The 25,356-nt window shown below is 38.5% G+C and overlaps 1 protein-coding gene across 1 annotated transcript in view; it reads left to right on the forward strand.

Moving 5' to 3' along the window:
- Positions 1 to 25,356, forward strand: part of LOC122790541 (extracellular calcium-sensing receptor-like) — a 557,593-nt gene that overhangs the window by 52,989 nt on the left and 479,248 nt on the right. The window lies entirely within an intron of this gene.

The following is a 25,356-nucleotide window of genomic DNA, read 5'->3' on the forward strand; positions in this document are numbered from 1 at the left end:
CCATTTCCTCGAATGTTTTAAGAACCGGGTGCAAAGGGGGATTCCATGTGCTCTTCCTATGAAACATGTTCCTGTCTATACCATCTCCTTTGAGGTTCACACAAATATTCAATTGTCTTGTGAAGAGTTTTAAATCTAGTATGGTCCTGGGGATGTTAATTGAGTTGTTTGGAACAAAATGTAGCCCTTTGGTAAACACAACAAAATATAAATCGCTAATGTCAATTTCAGTGTAGTTATATATGGAAAAATTGCCCTTTTTGACGATGTTACAACTTAGGCTATGTATTTCTTCCAATACAACACCAATGTCCTGTATACAATCAACCCTTATCTCCTTGGTGGGTTCCATCTCTTGGCATGGGTATTCACCTGTCTGCTCCCTTGTCTCCCCTGGCCATACTGAAAACCCTGCTGAGCCTGATTAGATTGGTTAGGTTGCTGATTTAGTTTCTGCGCCAACCTTTCACTTCTTCTTGGGCCTTGGGCATCAAAGCCTTCGCTAAAAACATTATCCTGTTCAGTACTTCTACTGTTATTGTCAAAATTTTGGTCTCATGACCATCTATTCTTAGCGTAGACTTTGTATGCCTGCCCATTACTGTAATCCTGCAAATCTCATTCTAACTTCCTTATTTTCCTGTTCACAATCCTAAGGCAATGATTGTCAATCTCATTAAATGTGCTTTCATAATCCCTTTTGATGCTATTAAAACTAACATCATTAACAATAAAATTGTTCAGGGTATTTGCTTCCGACAACAACGCTGAGGCCTTGGCTTCATAGTCCTTAATCATTAATTCTAACATTTCAAGCCCCGTCCTATTGAACAAGGCTGATAATTCTTTAAATAATTCTGTGCCAGGCATAGCGTTGTTTGGAAATTTAATAATGCGTAACCCCTTTAGGATTCTTTTTACTTTTACACACTCTGATAAATAATCTATTTCAAGTTGGGTTGCTTTATATGAGTACAGTTTATTATTAAAGTCTTTAAGTTTCAATTCTAAATTGTCATTTTCCATATCGCAAGTTTGTACAATACCTTGCCCAAAAGAAAAGTTCTTGTATGTCCATTTGTTAAAATTAAAGTCTTTTTCAGCCCCGAAAGTAGTGTTGTGGCCAGCTCCTTGCCTGCTTCTCACTTGTTGTGAGTTATTCGCATTCGTATTTATAAACCGCCCTCCTTCAGTGTGTCCTGATAACAGAGCAACAGTTCTTGCAGGAGCAGTGCTGCTAACCTTCTGAAACTGCTCTTGGTTGGCTGGTATCTCATTACCACATCCGGAATCATCATTTGTTAGCAGCCCGGTAAGTTGTGAAAGCAGGCACATAACCTGCTTGAATTCTCGCCTCGTAACTGGGGCGTCATCAGCTCCCTGCTCATTATCCAATAAAATAGCTGGTGTGTCACAAAATTCTGCACTGTCGGTTCATTCAGCCATGGATATCTCCTGTTGGTCTTGGATAGGTACCTGTAGCTAGGATTCCAAGTGCTAAACATACATTTTTCTCCACTGGGATGGGTTCCCCTCAGTTGGCTCTGGCTCGGAGTTGAGGATGGCAGAGATTGTAGAGTTGCTGTAGTGTGTCCCTGTCCATCCTGTACCATTCTATTATTTCCACATCATGTAGGTTATGAAAAGTTAAACGCGGCATGAAAACTCTTCCCCCTTCTCATTGGAGGCCTATTAGTAGCAGCAGCAGCAGCATTAGCTTCAGCCTGTAGCACATAAAAATTTATTAAAGCAAGGGCAGCCCCAACATTCTGTCCATGTAGACTCCTTTCCATGGTTGTATTCCAAAACTTTTGGAATTTGCAGGAAAAAAACAGGATGGATTTTACACAGATGCTTTATAGCTTGTTGAATGCCTCCACCATGTTAGACTGGTTGATTAGCATGCAGTTCAACTGCTTATGCTTTAATTAGCATGCCTCAATGTTTACCTTGTTTGCACAGGGGTGGTACACCTCTGCGTGGTGCTTACTGAATCTAAAAGTGGCCGTGGCCATGTACACATTGCAGTGTGATGTGCTCATGGTGAAAAACGACTGTGTAGGCTTTATTGATTCCCCCTGTTTAACTATATCAGAAATAATACCAGCAAAAATATTTGATCCATACTGACTTGGGTAAAACCTAACATACACAAATATTCTATCATCCAAAACAAACTCTTCCCAGAATGATACAAACCGATTATTATACTCTAAGCCCTTATTGTCTTAAACAGTTATTAAACAAATAAGCCTTAGAGCTCTGACTATCATTTAAATGAAGAGATGGAATAATCTTGCTTAGGACAACTGCCACATCATCAACCTTTAGACTGTCTGTCAGACTTCATTTTACTCAAAGGGGAATGTAAGAGATCATTTATCTGTGCATGCGCAATGCAATCTGTACACTTAGGTTTAACATTAAGTACCCTCTCTATCAACTGATTGAGATCTAATAACTTCACCCATGATAGTAGATACAGTAACTCTTGCCTTATCAAGATTACGTAATACTTTCACTGATAGTCTAACAGTAGAATCCCCAGATGTCAAAATGTTTGCTTGAAACTCAGATCTCCAAAATTCACATAAATGTCAGGCAATATGAGCTACAATGAAAGTCAGCAAACTAACGTGCCATCTTGTGCTGCCAACCTCGTTACAACATGGATCTATTAATAGCTAGCATAGTCAATAAAAGATACATAAATAAAGAAAATCTACATCATTTAGAACATCTGTACAAGCCACTCAGAATAGTTTTTACAGGTATGTTATCTCATTTTTCTCAAATAGCTGACAGCACTGCAGGTCAGAAAAGGTAGTCACAGAATTTCAGAACTGGTTGCATTCTCCACTGATTTAACTAGGAGAGTGAATTTTTTTTTTTGATAACTCATATATCTCCCAACATGCCCTGTAATTAAAGACTAGATATACTCTTCACCATCATAAATATATTTATATAAGCAAGTATTTGTAGGTCATTTCTCATTATTGGCTTTGAACTTTATATCTGGCCTTTTTCTTCAAAGTGTTTTCAGCTTGACACTGAAGTGCATTTACCACCTTCTTATTCCTATCACACAATAATTTGAATTTCAAAAATGCCTTCAGCAAGTGCATGTCTGCCGTCTTTATATTAAAATTTCCCCTACTTATACATAACATTATAAAATATTCCTCCACTATGCACATCACATTTGAATATAAAACTATGACCTTCATTATGTAACACTCTGTATGTAATGCTATCTGCATGGCTACAATAGTTTTCCATTTGATGCAACCCTCTCACAAGTATGAGACAAAATATTGCAAGCCCCAACAAAGTAAAAAAGTAACTGTGGATTAAACATAAAAACAATGAAGTTTGTAACTTGTTATATATTTTAAACAGTTTTTGCAGGATGGCATTGCCCTCTGCACTCTCAGCATGGTATTCTGAGCCACCAACATCCCTGCCACTTTTATAAGCTAACTTCAAGATCACTGCACCTTGGGGTAGGGCAAATACTCCAAGGTACTGCAAGCTCTTGTAAGAATTGCAATAACAGTGATCAAATTTTCAGCAAGCACCTCATCCTTTCCTCACATGCTTTATTTACTCTGTTACTTCAGATCTGCTTTTGGAATTTTATCAAGCATATTAAGTTTTAATACTGCCTTTCTGCAAATATGTCAGTGATGGTGATATATGCAAAATAAATGTGAAAACTAGAGAGACTCAATAAAGCCTACACAGTCATTTTTCACCATATGTGCATTGTGGTGCAATGCATGCATGGCTTGGCTACTGATAGTTTTGGATTTAGTAAGTACTGTGTAGAGATGCACATCCCCGTGCAAACAAGGTGAACACATTGGCATGCTAATTACAGTATAAGCAGCTGAATTGCATACCAATCAACCAATCCAACATGGTGGAGCTGTTCAACAAGCTATCCATGTAGACTATGTACTGGTTCTTCCTGTGAATTCCGAAATGTTTGGAATACAACTACAAAAAGGAATCTACACAGACAGATTGGTAAGGGTTGCACCTGCTTTAATACAATGGACTTAGTATTAAACCTTTCCAATAGTATGTTAAGATGATAATTTGTTAGCTGTTTTGAAATGTGGCTTAAAACTTGTACCCACTGTAATACCTAAATTACACTGTTTTAAAATTGAGCTGTTCAAAATGGTACGCAAAATGCATTTATGTTTTTTTTTTCAAACACATCAGGGTGTTCAGCGTATAAATACAGAAGGGATGTTGAATGCTAAATATAGTGATGCAGAAGGGGAAGATGTTTCAGATGCCTCTTTTGTTTCATGTGATAGTGAATTGAATGCAAATTGCAATTTAGATACATCAGATATAAAAATGTTAAGTAATTTTATGCCACCATTTACACATGATGGCATAAAAAAAATGTATTCTATGGTGGAATTTGAGCTGGAATTGTCTTTTAAGTCATTCAATAAACAAAATGTTGAATATAATTTAACTAAGAAGAATGGATGTCTTTAAAAAAAATTTCAGAACAGAAAGAGCTAGTGATTAAGTCCTCAGATAAGGGGAACAAGATTGTTGTGATGCATTACTTACAATATAGCAAGATGTGTTATGACCTACTTAATGATGTTAATGTTTATGAAATAGTAACATGGCATAAGATAGAAGAAGCTATAAAGAAATATACCCAATTAGTTAATAAAGGGTGGAGACTGGGCTATTGGTCTGAATCAGATGTTGAGAAAAAGTTGGTAGGTGACAAGTTTGATATGGCATATTTGTACTGCCTACCAAAAGTGCACAAACAAATGAGAGATCCTCCTGGCAGACCCATAGTTTCAGCTAAGAAATATTTTTTGCATAATGTAGGTATTGTATTACACAAATATTTGCTGCAGAAAGTGGTTGGTCTCCCATCATATATTAAAGATTCTTTTGATTTTTTAGGGAAGATTAATGCAATAAAATGGGAGAAAGATATGTTTTGGATGACATTAGATGTTAAAATCTTGTATACCAATATTAAACATAGTTTTGATATGGAAGCTCTCGAACTATAGCTGGATGATAGCCCGGTGGCATATTATGTGATGGAGTTGATAAGGTTTAGTTTGGAAAATAATTACTTTTGTTTTGAAGACAAAATTTACCATCAGTTGCAAGGAATCTCTATGGGTTCATCTTTTGCCCCGATGTATGCAAATCTTTTTATGGGGATGGTTGAGACTGAGTATATTTATACACATTATTTTTTTTTAAGAAATATGTAAAGAAATATTACTGATGTATAGATGACTTGGTCTTTTTATGTGATGGAGGTTCAGAATTTATTGAATAATTTATAATGGAGTTTCATGGAAATAGGTTTAACCTGCAATTTTGATGGTTTACAGTGGGGGAACAAGATCCCTTTTTTAGTTATAACATTAGAGGGTAAAATTGGTGAGTTAGTTGCCACTGGGCTCCACAGAAAGTTTTATGTAGTTAATCAGTTTTTGTTAGGAAATAGTTGTCATCCTATCCATACTTTAGAGTCATTACCATATGGTGAATTTTTGAGAATATCGAGAATCTGCAGCGATAATGCTGATTTTGAAAAGGAGTTATTTAAATCAGCTAACATGTTTAAACAGAGGAAGTATAATATAGATGTTATAGAGAAAAGTATGGATAAAGTGAGAAGAGACAGATACAGTAAAGATAATAATAATAAAATGGTATATAGACATCCAAAATCGAATTTAAAGACATATAAAGATGTAAATAGTTTCTTTATAGTATTAACATATAATTTGTTGAGTGAGAATATTAAACAAGTTATAAAACATCATTGGCAATTCCTAAGTAAGCTTCCAGAGTTGAAAGGTTTAGTGGAACAGAATTTGGTCTTTTCTTACAAAAAGAGGGTCAAATTTGAAAGAGAGGTTAGTACATACAGAATTTAAGAGACCGCAAATTAGGTTAACGCAACAGATTCAGTTTTTAGGTACTACACCCTGTGGAAGATGTTTAGGTTGCAGACATATTGTATAGACTTTTTCTAGTATTAATAATATTAAATTTGAAGCTGCTGCAACATTTAATTGTTTAACAGAAAGTGTAGTTTATGCTATAAAATGTGGGTGTAATAAATTGTATATAGGGCAAACAAAGAGAATGTTTAAGGTAAGGTTACTGGAACATTTAAAGACATTAGATCAAATAAAGAGGAAAGTCCTTTAGCTCAGCATTTTAAATTATATCATGACAGTGTTCTGAAAGATTTAACAGCTACAATGTTGCAACAAATACAGGTAGAAAATGAGGATTATAAGAGAAATATGTTATTGTATAAAGAGACTGTGTTTATTTTAAAGTTTGGGACTTTGATACCATATGGTTTAAATGTAGATTGTTGTTGGAAATATGTTGTATAGCTTTAAACGCATGTTTTTAAGTTAAATATGCATTTAAATAATTAATTGTTTAATTAGATAATTGATGAATTGTTTTATTTGATACCATGGGTATAAAAAGTGAATTAGTATTATTTGGAATTCACTCCTTGAAGGCTAAACATTAGCGGAGGCACTAGAGTGGATTTATTCGACTACAAGTTGCTTTTTATTTTATACTGAACTACTTTTGTTGTATAGTAGAGATTCAATAAAGCCTACACAGTCATTTTTCACTATATGTGCATTGTGGTGCAATGCATGCATGGCTACTGATAGTTTTGGATTTAGTAAGTGCTGTGTAGAGATGCACATCTCCGTCAAACAGGGTGAACATATTGGCATGCTAATTACAATATAAGCAGCTGAACTGCATACCAATCAACCAATCCAACATGGTGGAGCTATTCAACAAGCTATCCATGTAGACTCTGTACTGGTTCTTCCTGTGAATTCCGAAATATTTGGAATACAACTACAAATAGGAGTCTACACAGAGAGATTGGTAAGGGTTGCACCTGCTTTAATACATTTGTTTGCACTAAAGGCTGAAGCCAATGCTGCTGCTGCTGCTAACAGGCCTAGGCTGAGAAGGAGGAGAATTTTCAGGCCCTGTTTAACTTTTCACAATCTACATGATGTTAAAATAATAGAGCTCTACAGGGTGGGCAAGAACATACTACAGGTACTCTGCAATCTCTACTGTCCTCAACTCAGAGCCAACCGAGGAGAACTCATTCCAGTGCAGACAAAGGTATGTGTAGCCCTTAGAATCTTAACTACAGGTACATTTCAGATACCAAAATGAAACTCACTGGGGGTGTTACAGGCAGCAACATCCAAGTTCTTCTACCAATTCCCGAAGTCTATGGTCCAACTATTACTCCCCTTAGTTCTGAGGAGAGGGCCAGAAGTATGCAAGAGTTCTACCATGTAGCACACTACCCTGAACTACTGAGTGCCATAGATTGCACACATATAGAAATGAAGGCACCACCTGGGGAACAGGGTATACTCTACATAAACAGAAAGGGCTACCACTCTATCAACTGCCAAGTTCTGTGTAATGCCAGGGGAATCATCTTGAACATGTGGGCTGGCAAACCTGACAGCTACCATGGCACATATCTGGCACACCTCCCAACTGTACCAGATATTTGCTGGGGGGGTATCCCACAGGGTCATATGCTGGAGGATGCAGGCTATGCACTGAAACTATGGCTACTGAACACCAACAGAAATGTACACATACCCATGGAAGAATGCCATAATGAGGCACATGCTCAAATCAGAAATACCATAAAGTATGTGTTTGGGCTACTGAAGTCACAGTTCTGGTACCTAGATACATCTGGGGAAACCCTGCAGTACAATCCATGGACATGTACAGAAGTATTCACAGTGTGTGCCATGATACACAGCATAATCCTCAGGAAGCAGTTTCAACAGGATCTTTAAGGGGAAAAGGCACACATCCCACCACCAAGGTCAAGGTCACCACAGCCACAGGGAGATGAGGAGGTAAAGGGGGAACATAGATGCAGGTGTGCTCAGTATACCCTTGATTGGCTAAGAGACAACACATAGCATGCTCACTCACCACCTAAGGACCTAAAACCTTCCTTCTACTCACATACACATAATAACAGTGATGTCAGGAAACTCACACAACCATTATCTCCTTATGCATTGGTTGTGTACTGCTTGCATCAGACAGAGTCAGCCCTGAGCTACAACTTTGCCAATTGCTGCTCTTACAAGGTGCGCCTCTAACCAGGAGTGTATTGTGTAAATATGAATGAGTGGCACATCCTTATATCACAATAATTGTTACTGTAAGCAAGTAAGAGGTGGGAGATTGGTACTGAAATGTTCTTTGCTCCCCCCACAAAAGAAAGGTCTATCGCTGTTTGTGCCATAACAGTAACTCACCTATGCTCCCCCCATAAGATCAGGAAAATGACACATGTTGCTAACAAACCGTTTCTGCACTGCTAAAAGTACTGTTAAAGGAACTGTGTCTGAAACATTTGTACATATTTCTCACACACCATTCCATTTTCATGTATTGGCAATCATGTGTACCTCTGAAATGGCTTGGCAAACATGGCCATGCTATCAGTACACTTCTCTTTGGATCATAGGCTCATAGAAGGTTACTGGGCTATCGGCTCTGATGGCCATATAAGCTTAGCCAAGAGTTTAGCTCATGTTTAGACAAACCATCACCTAATGTTCCTGTCCAGTAGGGACATGGGTAGAATCCCAGGTGTATTTTTTCTGTTTCCCATCCAGCTATCCAGGTTGTGCTTAAAAAGGGGTAAAGAGGTACTCTGCTTGATGTGGAGAGGGAGTCTATTCCATAGAAGGCAAGTCACTGGGACACAAATCTGTCCAGCCAACAAGTCTTGTTGATGTCACAGACCAGGTTGATGCAGTGTGTGCGGGTTACTCAAGTGGAGCTTGATATGCAGATATGTAGAAGTCCCATCAAGATGGGGTATGTGAATGCCTTATATGCCAGACAGACGTCACCACTGAGGAGTCTGTATGAAACCAATTACAGGGATAGGGCTTTTAGCCTATCTGTGTATGGTAGTTGTTTGAGGCTCTGGATTCTCCTGGTGAGGAAACTTTGCGGTCTGTCAAGCTGCTGCATGTGCTTTGCGAGGTACATGCTGAAAGGGGCATTGTACTCAATAATGGGCCTTATAAGGGAATAATACAGGGATGTTATGACCTCTTGTCCCTGGATGAGATACCGTTACTCATGAGGTGGGCCATGTAGGAGGCTTTCCATACAACAGAAGCAACATGGTGATCAAAAGTCAGGTTTATATCAACCTGGGTGCCTAAATCCCTCACAACGGATTGAGTGCTTAGGACATTGTTATTATTGTGATATTTTGTGGGGACGTCACTCTCCCCAAAGGGGATGATGATGCATTTTTGGGTATTCAGCTTGAGGCCATGTTTCTGGCACCAGTCATTTTTCTGAGTGAGACCATCTTGGAGGATGCCCACATCATTAGGGGAATTGATGACAGCACCCAGCTTGCAGTCATCTGCAAACTTGGTCAGCCATAGCCCACTGGTCTTGGCCTGCACCTCAGTAAAGTATATCCCAAATAACAGAGGCCCCAAGACCAAACCCTGGGGTATGCCACTTGTTACAGGTCTACTGCTTGAGATGGCTTCTACTATTTTGACTACATGGGTTCTATCAGTAAGCCAATTTGCTACCCATCTGGTAACATATGGATTGATGCCTAGTTGAGAGAGGTTATCTATTATGCCTGAGTGGGGAATAGTGTCAAAGGCTTTGGCCAGGCCAAGGTAGGTGGTGTGCACCATCTTCCCCTCGTCCATGACTTTGGTGACTTTCTTAAAGATGTCAACCAAATTTAGCAGACATGACCTCCCCTTGATGAAGCCAAACTGTGTGGGATCAATTGTTTGGAGGTTGCCAATGTCCTTGTTAATGAGGTCCATGATAATCTGTTCCACGGCCTTGCAGATCAGGCTAGTTAGGCTGATTGATCTATAATTTCCTGGATTGGTGGATACTCCAACTTTGTGTAAAGGAATGAAAGTGGCTGTCCTCCACTCAGCTGGGATGAAACCAGTACTCAAGCTTTGGTTGAATAGAGTGCCTAGTGGTGCTGCAAGTTCCAGCCTGAGTTCACGTAGAATGCATCCTGGGATGGATGTTATCGGGGCCCATAGAGGCTGTATTTTTTGCCTTTAAGAGAGCAGTTATGACCTGTTCCCTAGATATAAGGGAAGGGGGCAGGTACTGCGGATGTCCTGATTTACTGATGGGGGAGACAGAGGGGTAAAGTTTTCACTGAATCTGGCAGCCAGCAAGTTTGCTATATCTACGGTACTTGTATATGTGATATTCTTGACCACCAGTTCTGAACAGATCTGGGTGCTTCCTTTGAGGTTGCGGACATATGTGAAGAAGGCCTTATGATTGTCTCTAGCAGATGTGGCCAATTTGGACTCAAAGTTTGCTTTGGAGGATTTCACTAGTGCTCTTATTTGCTTGTTCAGGCTAAGGAGACAATGCTTCCAACTGGGCACCTGCTCCTTCTTGGTCTTGGTATGCAATTTTTTTTCTTTTTGTTATAGAGTTTATTTATTGCAGATGTCCACCAGACAGGTTTACTCTTCCTTGCGGAGAATGATTTAGTCCTGTTCATATACTACTTTGGTGTAGTTTTGGATATTGGTGTCAGTTTCTACAGAGGGAGAGGGAGCTGTGAAGCTGTTTATACGATCGCTCAGGAGGTTGTAATCAGCTTTGGAGAAGTTTTTATGTCTGATCCTAGCTGGGGGGGGGGGTGATTTTAAAAGTGACCACTTTGTGGTTGGATCTTACCAGGGAGGATGATACTATGGGGATGCTACAGTGGTTACTCATGTTGGTTAATATCAAGTCCAAGATATTATCACCCCTTGTGTGGGTATCGACTAGCTGTTCCAAGGCATTTGTATTGACAAAATCAAGGAATCTCTGAGCATTTGTGTTCTGGCATGAGTAGTTCTTCCAGTCTATGTTTGGGAAGTTAAAGTCACCCAGTATCAGAGTAAAGGGTTGAATCTTGATAGATTTGAACAGGTCCAAGTAGGCGGATTTGGCATCTTGAGCCAGATTTAAGGTCCGGTGGTTACTATGATTTGAATAGGGGTCTTGTCAATGGTTAATTGCACCTGGAGTGTCTCTGAGCGTCATACTGTTTGACCAGCCTGGAGGTGTGTATGTCTTTAATGTATATTGAAACTCCACCTCCTTTGGCTTTACTGCCCACAGTTTGGGGGCTGAATGTATGATAGGATAAGTAACCAGGTAAGTCTAGGGTGCTTTCTGTAGCTTTGAACCAGGTTTCTGTGACTGCACAGATGTAAGCATTTTCCAGGGTTATGAATGCATGCAATGAGTGCAGATTCATGTTTAGACTCCTAGCATTTAGCAGCATGACCTTTAATTTGTGTTTTGTTGAAATTTTTATGTTGGTAGTTTTAACCTCATCACTTTTCCTAAAAAAGAGCATTATAGGGGATGCAATAGCCTTTGCCAGAAGCCTGAAACCCAGGTGAGACAGATGTAGGCCATCTCTGGCAAACATTGTGGTCTGTCGATCATATCTTCCCAGGCTGTCAGATTCTGGATCCCCCTGGAATGACACCAGAAATTAAGCCACTTGTTAAAGTCAATCATTTTCTATTTGTACTGAGGCATCATTTTGGGTGATGGCAGTATGCTGCTTAAGGCTAGGGACATACCTGCTTGGGACACATAATCAGTGAGCTCAATCATGTCTCTCTTCATATAGTCCAGAGAGGTACGTATAAAGTCATTCATGCCAACATGGACTATGACAGAGCCATAACAGTACCTGTTGTTGAGAGACTTGAGTGTGTGTGTGATATGGTGGATTCTGGCACCTGAAAGACAACTAACTGTGACTTTCTCCTTAGCCTGGTGAGAGGCACAACTGTGTGTCTCACAATGGAGTCTCCTTTGACTAATATGTTGGGTTTATGGTGAAGCCTTAGTGGTTGTGAGGCACAGGTATATGGACCATGCATTACATGTGGTGTGGAGGGCTGTGATGATTGCGTATGTTTTTACCTTGGAAGTCTACTTTGTTTTATGTGGAGGACCTCCGCATATCTAGGTGTGTGTTGTGCAGGTGTGGGTGGTGTTTAAGATCTAGTGATTGTGTTGACAACCTTTTCAGTGCCAGATATACTGGTTGAGGAGGAGAGAGCTTGGACTCTAGGTTCCTAATGTAATTATATCTCTCACAAATTGTGTTCCTAGGTGGTAGTAGTAGATGGTTGTTCATAGGTTCATAGGTAAATACTAGGCTATCTGCCCAAAGGCATTTATAAGCCTATCTGGAAAGTGTTGGCTTTCACTGCCCCCTTAGATTATTTCCCTGTGCCTCTGTCCAGCAGAGTCATTGAAGTGACCCCCGGGGTATACTTTCTGTTTTCCATCCACTCATCAAGGTGTTTCTTGAAGAGGGTTAGTGAGGAGCTCTGCCTAATGTAGATTGGAATCCTTTTCCAGAGCATGGGAAGTCTCTGGGACAGGTATCTATCCCTCCAGCATGCCCTATTTATTGTTGTGGTGAGGTTTAGATACCTAGTGCATGTGGCTCGAGGGGATATGGTTTTCTTTAGATGGTGCAGTCCACCAATTCTGGGTTCGACATGGCCTTGTGTGTCAGGCAGAGATAACCTCTGAGTAGGAGGTATGCAACCAAGTACAGCTGGAGTTTCTTCAGTTGAGCTGCATAGGGCATCTGTCTGAGGCCAGTGATCCTCTTGGTGAGGTACCGCTGTGGTCTTTCTATCTGTTGCAGGTGTATTGTAAGGTACATCCCAAATGGGGTGTTGTACTCTATGATGGGTCTGATGAATGATGTGTAGAGGGGCACAATGACATCCTTTGATGTGGATGCAAACCCTTTTGTGATTAGATGGGCCACATAGAAGGATTTTCTAACCACTTTGGCAATGTGATTATCAAAGGAGAGGTCACTATTTACTTGGGTCCCCAAATATCTTATTACGTCTTCTGTATTTAGGGGGCTGCCACCTATGTGGTAGTTTGTGGGTACTATGTTTTTTCCAAAGGGGATGACTATGCACTTTTTGGCATTTAGCGTGAAGCCATGAATTTGACACAAGGTATCTGTCTCAGTGAGACCCTTTTGGAGAATACCTGTGTCAGCTGAAGAGTCAATTATAGCCCCTAGTTTGCAGTCATCTGTGATCTTAGTCAGCCATAGTCCTCCTGTGCCTGCCTGTACCTTTGAGAAGTATATGCTGAACAAGAGGGGTCCCAAAACTGAGCCCAGGGGAATGCCACTTGTAACTGGTTTAGAGTCAGACCTAGCTCCCACAACTCTTACCATATGTGTTCTGTCCATGAGCCAGTTGGCAACCCATCTTGTGACATAGGGGTTTATGTTCAGGCTGGTGAGCTTGTCTATAATACCTGAATGGGGAATGGTGTCGAAGGCCTTTGTGAGGTCTAGGTAGGCTGTGTGGACCACCTTTCCCTTGTCTATAGCCTTAATAACTGTCTCAAAAAAATGTCCAAGTACATGAAGCAGTTGCTACACTGATTCAGGATGACGATATCAACCAGACTGGCAGGAGAAACTGTAGGAAATTGTCCATCCATATTTGTCAGACTCTGACGGAGAAAGGCCAGAGAGAGCTAAGGGGTGGGCCTAAAGCCCAAGTTTTTAAACCAAAACTAAGAGCTTAAAATAACACTTAAGAATAACACTTAACAATTTAGACAGGCTATAAACAAGAAGTAATAAATGCAACAGAAAAGATGCTGTTGAACACTTTAGAGAACAGGCAGCAAGTAGCAGGAAGAAGCAAAGCAAGATGATGAAGTAACAGAATAGTAGGAAGAAACACAAATTAGAAAAATATAAGCAGCTGAATAAAGTGTTCATATATATATATATATATATATATATATATATATATATATATATATATATATATATATGGGTCTACTTGAAAACACCAACGACGAGAACACAGAGACCGGAAGATCGACAACTGAGATGACCGACAGTTTAAAAGCCCGACGCTGAGAACACCGACATGTTAAGGTAAGTGTGCGATAGTGACAGACTTTAGGGTTAGGGGTGGGTTAAGTGAGTTAGGGTTAGGGCACGAGTTAGATGAGTGTGCAATAGTGACGGACCTTAGGGTTAGGGTTTGGGTTAAGGTTAGTGCATAGATAGTTGTGTATGTAAGGTTTAGTGTAGGTTTGTAAGATTTTTGTTGTGCTTGTGTTGTGTGTGTGTGTTATTTGGAAAAGGTATTTGTTTCGTTTTGTTGATTGTTGGGATTGTGGTTTGTTGGGCATGTGAAGTGTGAAGTTTCGTGCTTTTAAACTGTCGGTCATCTCAGTTGTCAATCTTCCGGTCTCAGTGTTTTCTCTTCGTCTGTGTTTTGCGTGTTAGTATTTTGGAGGAGATCCATACATATATATATATATATATATATATATATATATATATATAAAGATAATTCAAGGTTAAGGGACTACTCTGAACAAAGTGCCAAAAATATACTTATCAGCTCTATATTTCCAGATTGTTTGAGAAGCACTGTCATGCAGAACACAAGGGGATTCAAGCAATGATATGCAGGGATTTGCAAAAAGGGAACACTTTTATACCAGCAAGCCTTGAGACAATCAGATAACACAAAAGCTGTTAGACCAATTTACCAACTTTAAGAACACAACAGCAATAGCGTGAGAAAAAAGGTTTCATCACAAATCAGAACATCAATACCAGCAAATATATAAATAATTCCATCAAGCAAAAATAAAGACAGTGCAGAGCTCTAAACAAAGTGCTAAAATATATACTTATCAGCTCTATATTTCCAGATTGTTTGAGAAGCACTCTCAGTCAGAACACAAGGAGAGTCTAGCAATGATATGCAGGGATTTACAAAAAGGGAGTATTTTTATACCAGCTGTGAGAGTAAAGAACAGGTTAAAATGGATTTCTATGGATATTTCTGAAAATATAAAATAAATGCTCTGCATTTCAGTGTGTAGAGTGCACTCAGTTTAAACTCAGTTACTTAACTTGGCAAAACTATATAGCTTGGCATTCATTGTTAATAAGAATCAGAAGTAAAATATTTTATCTCTTATAAACTATGCAGTTTGTGAAAATTATTATATACAAGCAGGTCAAAACGAACTATTGTATGCAGCTATTTCTCGTCAACACGATAAGCAAGATAGGCCAAGGATGATAGGAGTTATCTTTCAGGAACAGAATGTTTAAATATGGAAAATAAACTGTCAGCAGACCAGCTTCAAAGGAAAGACTTATTATTTTTGCAAATTCTCTAAACTGCTGATGTAGGCAGAAAAGACATTATAAAGATTGGGGCTTTTTTTTGTATCAGAGACTTTGATTCTTCTATTCTTGCAGACCTGATGCTGTAAGCTGAAGTACATTTTTGATATATATAACTTTCATTGTTAAGCTAGATGCAAACCTTGTGTGCAGTAAAGAATGTTGTAACAGCAGAACTGTCTCAGTGTATTCATTGAGTAAAGGTACAGACTACCTGAATAAGGGTAGTTTAATACCAGCAATCCTTGAGAAATTCAGAAAACAGAAAAGCTGTTAGACCAGTTTTACCAAGTTTAATAACACAACAGCAATAGAGTGTGAGAAAAAAGGTTTCAGCACAGATCAGAAAAATAATGCCAGCAAATATGTAAATAATTTAGTTAAGCAAAAATCAAGACAGTGCAGAACTCTGAACAATGTGCCAAAAAATATAGTTATCAGCTCTATATTTCCAGATTGTTTGAGAAGCACTCTCAATCAGAATACAAGGAGATTCTAGCAATGATATACCTAATTGCTACATACAGATATAAGTGCAAACGTTTTTTCCCAGATTTCTCTGAAATACATTCCAGCATTTTCAGTATGTAGCTGACCAAATGAAAGCATGCCTTCTGAAGTTCAGTACTTCTCTGTACAGATATATCCTGATGAAATAGCATTATTGGCAGTCTTCCCAACATAAACAAGTCTCCTCATCTTTAGTTTGCCTGGTTATATGGTGTAGATTCAGGGCAGTCATCACAGTGAAGATGGAAATGAAGTGTGAACTCACTAGAATTGCTGAATCCACCCAAAAACTTGAACCATGTAGGAGATGTAAATATAGTGCAGACCCTCCCTCTGTGTTTGTTTTAATGTATTGCAGGTGTGAATGATTATTGTTTGGGAGAAAGAAAACACAATAGTACTGCAGTGGGAGTATCAGGTCAGATCTATAAAGTGTTAGCTGCAAGTTTGGAAATGTAAGTAGACAGCACACAAGTCACAGGTTGTGTGCCTTAACATCCAACCTGCCCTTCATTTATTGTCAACTTCATATAATATTATTTCCACTTAATATTCTCCCGCATATTAAGGCCAATGATATAGAATGGCTTACACAGTGCTTGTCACAGATTACTGCTCAGATGACTGAAGAATGGTCAACAAACACACAAATGTAAGACAGAGCTGTATATTTGCAAGCAATAATCATAACAGGTTGCCTGATCACTAGGTGTACTACATCCAAAAATATTACTTGTACAAATAACAGTTGTATGGCTTGATATCACCATAGATGCTGTTGCACTTGGATGTGTGCATACTGAGTTAAGTTCTTTGCTACAAAGCAGTTTGTGTGGCAAAGAGGGATAAGGCACCCATCCTGTGTTCCGAAGGTGCAATGCAGTGAGAGTTCAAATCTATTTTATCAGCTAGTGTTTGTGCTATGTACCTCTTAGCACAAACAATGGAACTGGAGAAAAATGAGTGTCAGGTTTGTCTGTGCTTATCTGGTTGGAGTGAGCAAACTAGCCCAGCTAGGAAGCAGACAGGACCCAGACAGCCAAAAATAGAAACCAGATGCATCCAATTAGTATTGGACATCATGAAAACCCACTAAGCAATACTGCACTGGGTTTAACAGCAAGACCTGAAGTATATTTAGTAAAATAAGGAATGTCATGTAATTAATCCTGTGGCAGTAGGTGTTAAGTGTATGGTTGGAGTATAGATGGTTCTGGGTTCTATTACAGGATTTGCAACCTTTGTTTTACTGTTGTGACATTGCAGTTTATAAAAAATGAACTGCAATATAGAGAAGTGTTGTCTCAACCTTTATGCAGCAACAGGTGTAAGTGTAGTTCTGCCACAGACATGGTTCTGGGATTAAATACAGCATATAATTACACTTTTACTGTTGTTCCACTTCCTAATATAGTCACTCTCAGTTATAATACTTTACATAGTGTAGCTGATATTAATTATATGTATGAAGGCTGAGACACTAATATTGTGTCAGTTATTTATTTATTTATATTTATTTGACATTTGTTTCCGGGATACTCCATCTGGGTTACATAACCCATTTTCAGTGGATGCCCAGGGAGAAAATCTTCACATTTAACTCCATATTTATAAGTTGGTTACACATTTGTACGTTTGGTTACTTATATGATACTAATCAATTAGACTTTTATGTACATATAATTACTTATATAATACTAAACATTTATTGTTTACATACATACACAATGAGATTAGACTTCATTAAGGTAAGAATATTTGAATTAAACTGTACTTAAATATCATGACACAGGCTTGAGTCAGACAGTCAGAAGCATAGTCAGTGTAAAAATACAGTTTGAATGCCTGGGATAGAAGGTGCAGTGTTAGGTTTTAGTTTGGCTTCTATAATATTTTTGTGTTTTGCTAGTATATTACTTGTAGATAAGAGAGTTAGTGTACTAAGAAGTGTGGTGGTGAGGGTTTGATTTACATGAAGGAGAAAAGTGGTTAGGGGGATTAGAATGTTAAAGAGTATGCAGGGGAATAAATGAGACTGAGGAGGTATGTACAGGGCTAGTGGAGGGGGATTAGCCTGGTGTTAAGCATGTGCATAGCTATGATTTGTTTAAGTGTTCTTTTAAGGAAGCTTTAAAGACAGGTAGGCTAGGAGTTAACTTAGTGTTTGGTGGTAGAATTACATAATTCTGAAACAGAGTACGAGTATAGATATTTACCTGGCTTTCTGGCAGGTTTTCGGGTGTTGGGTAGGTTTTTATCTTCAGATCTGAGTGCTCTGCTATGTTTGTATTGTTTGATTAGGTTTCCTAGGACAGGACAGGCAGTGGTTTTATGGATTAGGTTAGGTATTGTAGTTAGGTGTGTACATGTTAGCTGGTTTGATAATTCCAACCAATTTAGTTCCTGTAGTGGTTTGCTGATGTGTATGGTAACTGAAGATGGTTGCAAACTTTGCAACTTTATTGTTGCATTGTTGCATTTTAGCTTGGAGGAGTTTTGCAGATTGGTTAGTATGAAGGAATCATATAATAAGGAGGGGAGCAGGAAGGTAATCTTGGATGGAGTGGTAAGGAATTGTCTGTTACTGTAAAGGAGTCTTAGTTTTTTGTGTGCCTTCTTTATGTTTTTTTTTGGATATGAAGGTCAAAGTTGAATTTGCTATCAATAATTGCACCCAGTAGTTTAGTTTCTTGAACATTTTCTGTGAAAGTTTTGTTAGCTGCTATGATGTTATATTGGTCAGGGCTGAGGATGGTATTTTTAAGATGAAAGACTATGAGTTTCATTTTTAGAAAAAGTTGGACATCTGTCGGCCAGGATTTACTTGCTGTGAATGATTTTTGAGTTTTGTTTAGTAGTTCACAGAGAGTATGAGAGGTACAGATTAAGGCTGAGTTATCTACAGACTGAATCAATGTTCCTGGGGAAGATGAGGTGTGTAAATTACTTGTGAACATATGTTAAACAGTAGGGGTCCTAAGATGGAGCCTATGTTATGTAATGTTATGTAGGAAGAGGGAGAGTTGGTTAAACCATTTTACTACTTGTTTCTGATCATTTATGTGAAGGCTGCCAGCCTAGCTAGATAGAATTTTACAGATAATTCTGTCATCTGTAAATATTAATGTAAACCACAGGCTTGTTGTCTTAAATGGAAAAACTGCTGTTAGATGTGGAACGGCAAAAAAAATGTAACAACAGTGCACTCTGTGGGCAGAAAGCTGACCAAGTAAAGCATGTTGTGACCCTTTGATCTAAACATGGTGCCAGCATGTCTAAATGAAGACATTCTTTCTATTGTTTTAACCAAGAGTTAAATTGCTAGATTTAAACATGCAAATGTATTTTTACTGCTCTGCTCCCTGACCAGCTGCAAGATAACAAAAGGAGAGGTTAAGAATGTAAATGTAGTTTCTGTTAGCCTGGGAACCCATGGGAGTGTGAAGAATTATGTAATGTGAATCAGGAATGTGATTTTAAAAACAGAGAGAGAATCAGAGAGCATTAAACATTTTTGTCTTGACCATCCAACTCAGCACGCCTTTGCTCTATCTGTAAGTTTATCTTAGACTTGTGTTTTTTTCTTAGAAATAGCTAGAAACTAGAAAGATTAGACTAAGTGTTTTTCTGTGACATTAGAACTGTACTACTGAATTATTTTAAGTATGTATCTGTGATCTCTGAACTCTTGACTAGCACTGTGTATTAGAAAGTATTGTCTTGTGTTTTTATTATTTATTATTAAATATTTTAAACCTTTCAACTGTGGCTGTTTTGTGTAGAGATAATTTAAGATCTTAAGAGTACTTGCATGCTTTTGGTAAAATTATACAAAGCCACTCTAATAGCTTTAGCCCTGGGCTATACTACCAATTGGATAATAATATTGCACAGTAATAATTGGACACCCTTTTAATGGCCTTTGAGTAGCTGATAATTATTAACTGGGTGGTGGCAGTAATTTCTACTGTATAGTCTGGGTAAAAGGGGCACAGCTGGACAACCTGTGCCAGCCTTCCCCAGGAGTGTCTGTGTGGTTGTATAAACTCTTCTCAAAGTGTGTGTGTGTGTGTGTGTGTGTGTGTGTGTGTGTGTGTGTGTGTGTGTGTGTGTGTGTGTGTGTGTGTGTGTGTGTGTGTGTGTGTGTGTGTGCGTGTGCGTGTGCACGTGTGCACGTGTGTGTGTGTGTGTGTGTGTGTGTGTGTGTGTGTGTGTGTGTGTGTGTGTGTGTGTGTGTCAGCTACTTGGGCAGGGACATGAACCACTGGATGGACAGAGAGGGTGCTGGACGTTTTAGCTGGCCCACTAGGCTGAGATCTGGACCCTATAGCTGTGCCCATGGGGAATCTTACTGTGGACCTGGAGAGCAAGGGAGCAACCAACCCTGGACTGACTGTGATCTCTGTGTGCTCTTAAGGGGAAATTGCACTTTACTGTGTGTATTTGTTAGCCTTTCCTCCTATATGAGATGCCCCTCACTAGTGTTAGTGGTGAAGATTGAGGCTCCTTGATTGCTGGGCCAGCTTTGAAACCACTGAAGTGTGGTAATGGAGCATACTAGTTTGGATGGTGTGTCCAGGAGTAAGGGGTTTGATACTGTGTTGAAAGCTTTAGAGAGGTCCAAGAATACAGTGAATACTAGGTATCCTTTATCCCTGGACCTGTTAATAGTCTATAAAAGATAGCAGTGCTGTGGATGTGCTATGACCTGGCCAGCAGCTGTGCTGAGTTTGAGTGACAAGGTTATTTTGGAGTAGGCATTTCATTAAATGTTGGTGACTACACCTTTCCATGATTTTGAATATAGGGGATGGTACTGATAGTGGGTGAAAACTGAATACTTCCATGGAGTGGCCTCCTTTGTGTATTGGTGTTAAGTGCAACAGTTTCCATATGGTAAGGACTATGGCTTCTGAGACAGAGATCTGTTAATTAAGATGCTGATTGGATATGTAACTGAGTCAGCAGTTCATTTCAGGTATTGGGGTGGGAGGTTGTCTTCTAATGTGGAGCAGGGTTTTAACTTCAGCAATATTTTTTTTAGATAGGTATAGGCTGAAAGGAGAAAGAGGTTATGGAGCTATTGGGTTGGCTATGTGTGTAGTTATGTACTTGGTCTGGTTTAGACAGAGTTGAGTTATTGTAGCTAGAGTTTAAGTTTGGTTGGGGGTCGTATTAGTGGTGAGTAGGTTGACTATGGATTTTATGAAGTGCTTGTTAAGTTCCTCTGCTATTTGTGATGAGGGCCATTGAGTGAAGAGGAGTATTCCTTAATTGCTCCTGAGTTGAGGAGGGCATATATCGAGTGCCTGATTTTTTTGGGGTTGTGTTTGTGTTGCAGCTGAAGGTTAAAGTAGTAGAATTTTTGTACATTTTAAAACTAGTTTGGTTACACTGTTACATAGTGTTTTGAAGGCTTGAAGATTGTGTTAGGTTTTGTTATGTTTCCATGTATTCCATGTTGTATTTCTTTGCTTCATGCGGTCAGTGCAGTCAATGATTATCTGTAGGGTTGTATGTTTTTTTACTCTTTTTGTTTGTACAGGGGTAAGACTATCTAGTATTTTCAGGAAGGTAGTATTGAAGTATTGAACAGCATCACTGAGAGGTAGAAATTTTAGGGGTGTCCAGTTTATATTATGTAGCTTATATTTTGTTGTATTTCTAACTGATTTTTGGGAGTGTTTTTTAGGAAGATGGGTAGTAGCTCTGAGGGCAAAAGCTGGAAGATGTTCATTTAGTTAGAAAAAGAATGTGCCTGAGGAGGAGAAGTTGTTTGGTTCAGATACTAGGATCCAATCCAAGGTGGAATGGCTAATAAAGTCTTTGTTGTGTCTTGTTGGGTTTGTGATTAGTTGTTTGAGGCCATACAGATTAATATTGGTGAGTGGGAGTGTGCAGAGATAAATTGCCAATTTATCTTCATGTCACCCAGGATGACTGTTTCTTGAATAATGTTTTCAGATGTCCAGAACAGTACATCTTCCAGGACTGGTATGTTGTTTCCAGGTGGGAAGTGCACTATGATGATACAGATTTATATTTGTGTTGTTAAGGTTTAGGGTGGCGATTAGTATTTCAGAGTTATGGAATGTGGGTAATTTGTTTGAGTATAGAGTAATGTTGAGTATGGAGGGATATATGACAGCTTTTTCCCCACCTTTCTTTTTTGGTCTATTCAATCTGTGTATGGTAAAGGTGGGACATATAATTTCAGTATCTTTTATGCTGGGATGTAGCCAAGTTTCTGTTAGGGCTAATATATATGGTTTATTTTGTTCAATCCATGCATGCAACAAGGTTATTTTATTGCATATACTTCCTAAGTTGACAGTAACTAGGTTTAAGCTTTTGGAGTTTGCCTATGTGTTTAGTCCCTGGTTTGGGTATATGCCTCCACTCTGTATTAATTTAAACATTAGATATGAGTATAGTGAGTATATGGAGAGAAGTAGTCTGATTGGCTGAAAGTTGATTGTGCATGGAGTCTTGAAGGCTATAAGTTTGTGGGGATGGGGTGTAGGCGAGGAAAGGGAGTTGGGTAAAGGAGTGGAGTAAGCTTGAGCATAGTGAGGGTGAATGGAGCGGGTAAGACCATAAAGCAGTCCAGTCTGCATCTCATAAAACAATAAGCTACTATAGCTTGGCCCAGGTCAATGCCCCAGTGTCTTTACAAGTTTTTAATAAATTCCCAACTAAGCTCTGATTTAATGGGGAGAAAGCAAGAATGTTTAGTTTTTTTTTTTTTTTTTTTTTTGTATGTCATTCATTTGTTAGCTGTAACCACTGCATGAAGTGGAAGAGAGAGACAGAGAGAAAGAAGGAAAAAATATTATGTCATTATGTCATTGTGGGCAGCCTAATGAAGGTCTGAGTAGTATGCACACCACTTTTATTTTAACAGAGAATATTTTACTGTTAAGCACACTATAATGTGCAGTTAGATATTATACACATTTGAGGCCGGAGTTCCTGAAATGTAGGAAAGTGATCCAGGCATTCACTGTATTAGAACAGAGATCACTATGAAGTATAATAGGACTGTAAAAGAGAGAAGAGAGAAATGATATTTAAGGAAGGAGAAAATAAATAGAATTGAGAGTGAGTTCTGAAAGCAGCAGGCAAAATATATGAGATGTACAGTTAAATCAATTAAGCAAATATGCAGTTAAAAAACAACTTCTACAATGTTACTGATTAATTAAGCAGATACACTATTAAATCAACTTCTACTTATGCAACACTGGGTTAGCTATGACTATGTTAAAAGCTAAAAAAATCAATTTAATTCATGTGTTGCATTCTTAGAAATTTGATTAATTTCATGATATGCTTAGTGAAAGGAAAAATGTAACATCTGATAGACAGCAACTGTATATAACAATGCAAAATAAGAAACCATGCAGCACTAGCTTATAACTTTAATTTGAGCATTCAAGTGAATAATTACACAATAAAGTCAAAGCAGAATTATCCTAGTGCTTAAAGTCAAGCAGAGGATGGAAAATATTGCATTTACTTGATTATTTTAAAATGAGTGAAGAAGAAAGCAGTAAATAATTGATTAGAGGGCCAAACAACATGTGAGAGATGGGTGCTGAAGAAAAATGTGTGTTTGTACCTTTAAGAAGCTATCCAAGGGCTTGCCCAAGTGTATAAATATTGAGCACATGGGAGCCTGACTGACATTTTGTGTTAAGCTGTTGAGATGTAAGCATGTATGTCTGTAAGGTCTGTCTGTTGATCAGTTTGTTTATATTTTATGATGCTGCTATTCATCCTGATGTGTTTCTATGTATTGAAGCATCAAAATTAAATACCCCACCTGGTTGTCATCTATGTTAGAGAGGGACAAGTGACATTGTGTCAGAAGTGGCATGTTTAAAAGGACATGGTGTCAGAAGTGGCACAAAAAGGGCATGATGTTAAGGAAGCATGGCCAAAATGACTTGGCAGAAAGAGCTCCAGTTTCTTCACTAAGTCTGGAAGGCATCTGGTTGGTATTGGAGGAATATACAGGAGTTTATCATCCCTACTACATGTATAATTTGCAAAACAGGTCAGAAATCAATTTCAGATGTTAAAACTTGCTCAAATATTTTCTTATTCTCAAAATATGAAACAAGGCATACAGAATGTTCTAAATATTTGAATAAACCAATATGAATGATATTGATAAAAATATTCAAATTACTATAGAAAATGTTTCAAATAAAGTTAAATTGCATAAAACGAATAAAATAAAAGGAAATGACTGCATTTTTGCTAAGCACGTATTTTTCTTATTAATTAAATATATCCAAGTTATCAGAAGTGTATAAAGTGTTCTCATGTTTGTGCAGTATTACAGTACAGTTATTTCACAAAATACAGCCATTTCAGGACATATTTCCCAAAGAACAGTGTTTCGAAAAGTTTATTGTGCATATGAATGTTATTACAAGCTCGCAGAACAGTTGGTTTGTAATAATTACAAGGGTCATGTTTAAAGTGTGTTTGTGCATACTTATGGCAGATGGATTTTGAAAACCCAGTGTACTTGGGTTTAACAATAATATTGCAGAGAACTGGAGACTGTTTGAGCAAGAGTACTACATTTTCATACAGGCTGCATTTTCTGATAAAGATGACCATACAAAGGCATTTATTCTACTTAATTTATCTGGGTCAGAAGCTATTCAAAGGGAGCATTCATTTGTGCATGCACTTGCTTTCTATGCAGTAGAGGAGGAAAACCATCATATTGTTGTACCAGCTGAGTCCAGGGAGGACCCTGCATGCTTAAAACGTAAATTTAGAGAATTGTGCAAACCCTAGACAAATGTTACAATGGAAAGGCACTTATTTTTCACAAGGGATCAAAAGCCGGGTGAAACTTTTGCAGCATATATAACTGACTTGAGAAATAAGGCTAAAACATGCAGATTTGGTGATTTAAGGGATGAGTTGATAAAAGACAGTCTTGTGTATGGTATTAAAGATTGCGCTGTGAGAAAGATTTTACTTCATGACAGTAGTAATTTAACTTTGAATAAGGCCATTGAGATTTGTCAGATATACGAGCTCACAGAAAAGTACACAAATATGCTTACAAATGAGAGATGCATACTTCCAGTAACTTCTAGAGCTCATGTTGATAGTAAGCAGCACATGGTTAAAAGAAACAGGCCCAAGCACATGGCAGCAACTGTAACCCCTGCAGCACCCACTGGCAAACCCCAGAGCTTTCCAGCAAATTCCAGAGTTAGCACAGTCTCAGTGAAGCATAAGAGTGAGTCAGCAAACTCAAAGCATGGGCTCCAACCTAGTTTCATTGCCAACTGTCATAATTGTGGTGGAAATCATATCTAAAAGGGAAAAATGTGTAGCTTTTGGTCAGCAGTGCCACAAATACAATAAGTAGAATAATTTCAAAAGGTTCTGTAAATCAAAAGGCCCACATTCTTTTATTAAAAGGGAACATATTAAGAAACAAGTTA

The sequence above is a fragment of the Protopterus annectens genome, chromosome 16.part0 (genome assembly GCF_019279795.1).
Source record: "Protopterus annectens isolate FY-2018-M chromosome 16.part0, PAN1.0, whole genome shotgun sequence".
NCBI lineage: Eukaryota > Metazoa > Chordata > Ceratodontiformes > Protopteridae > Protopterus > Protopterus annectens.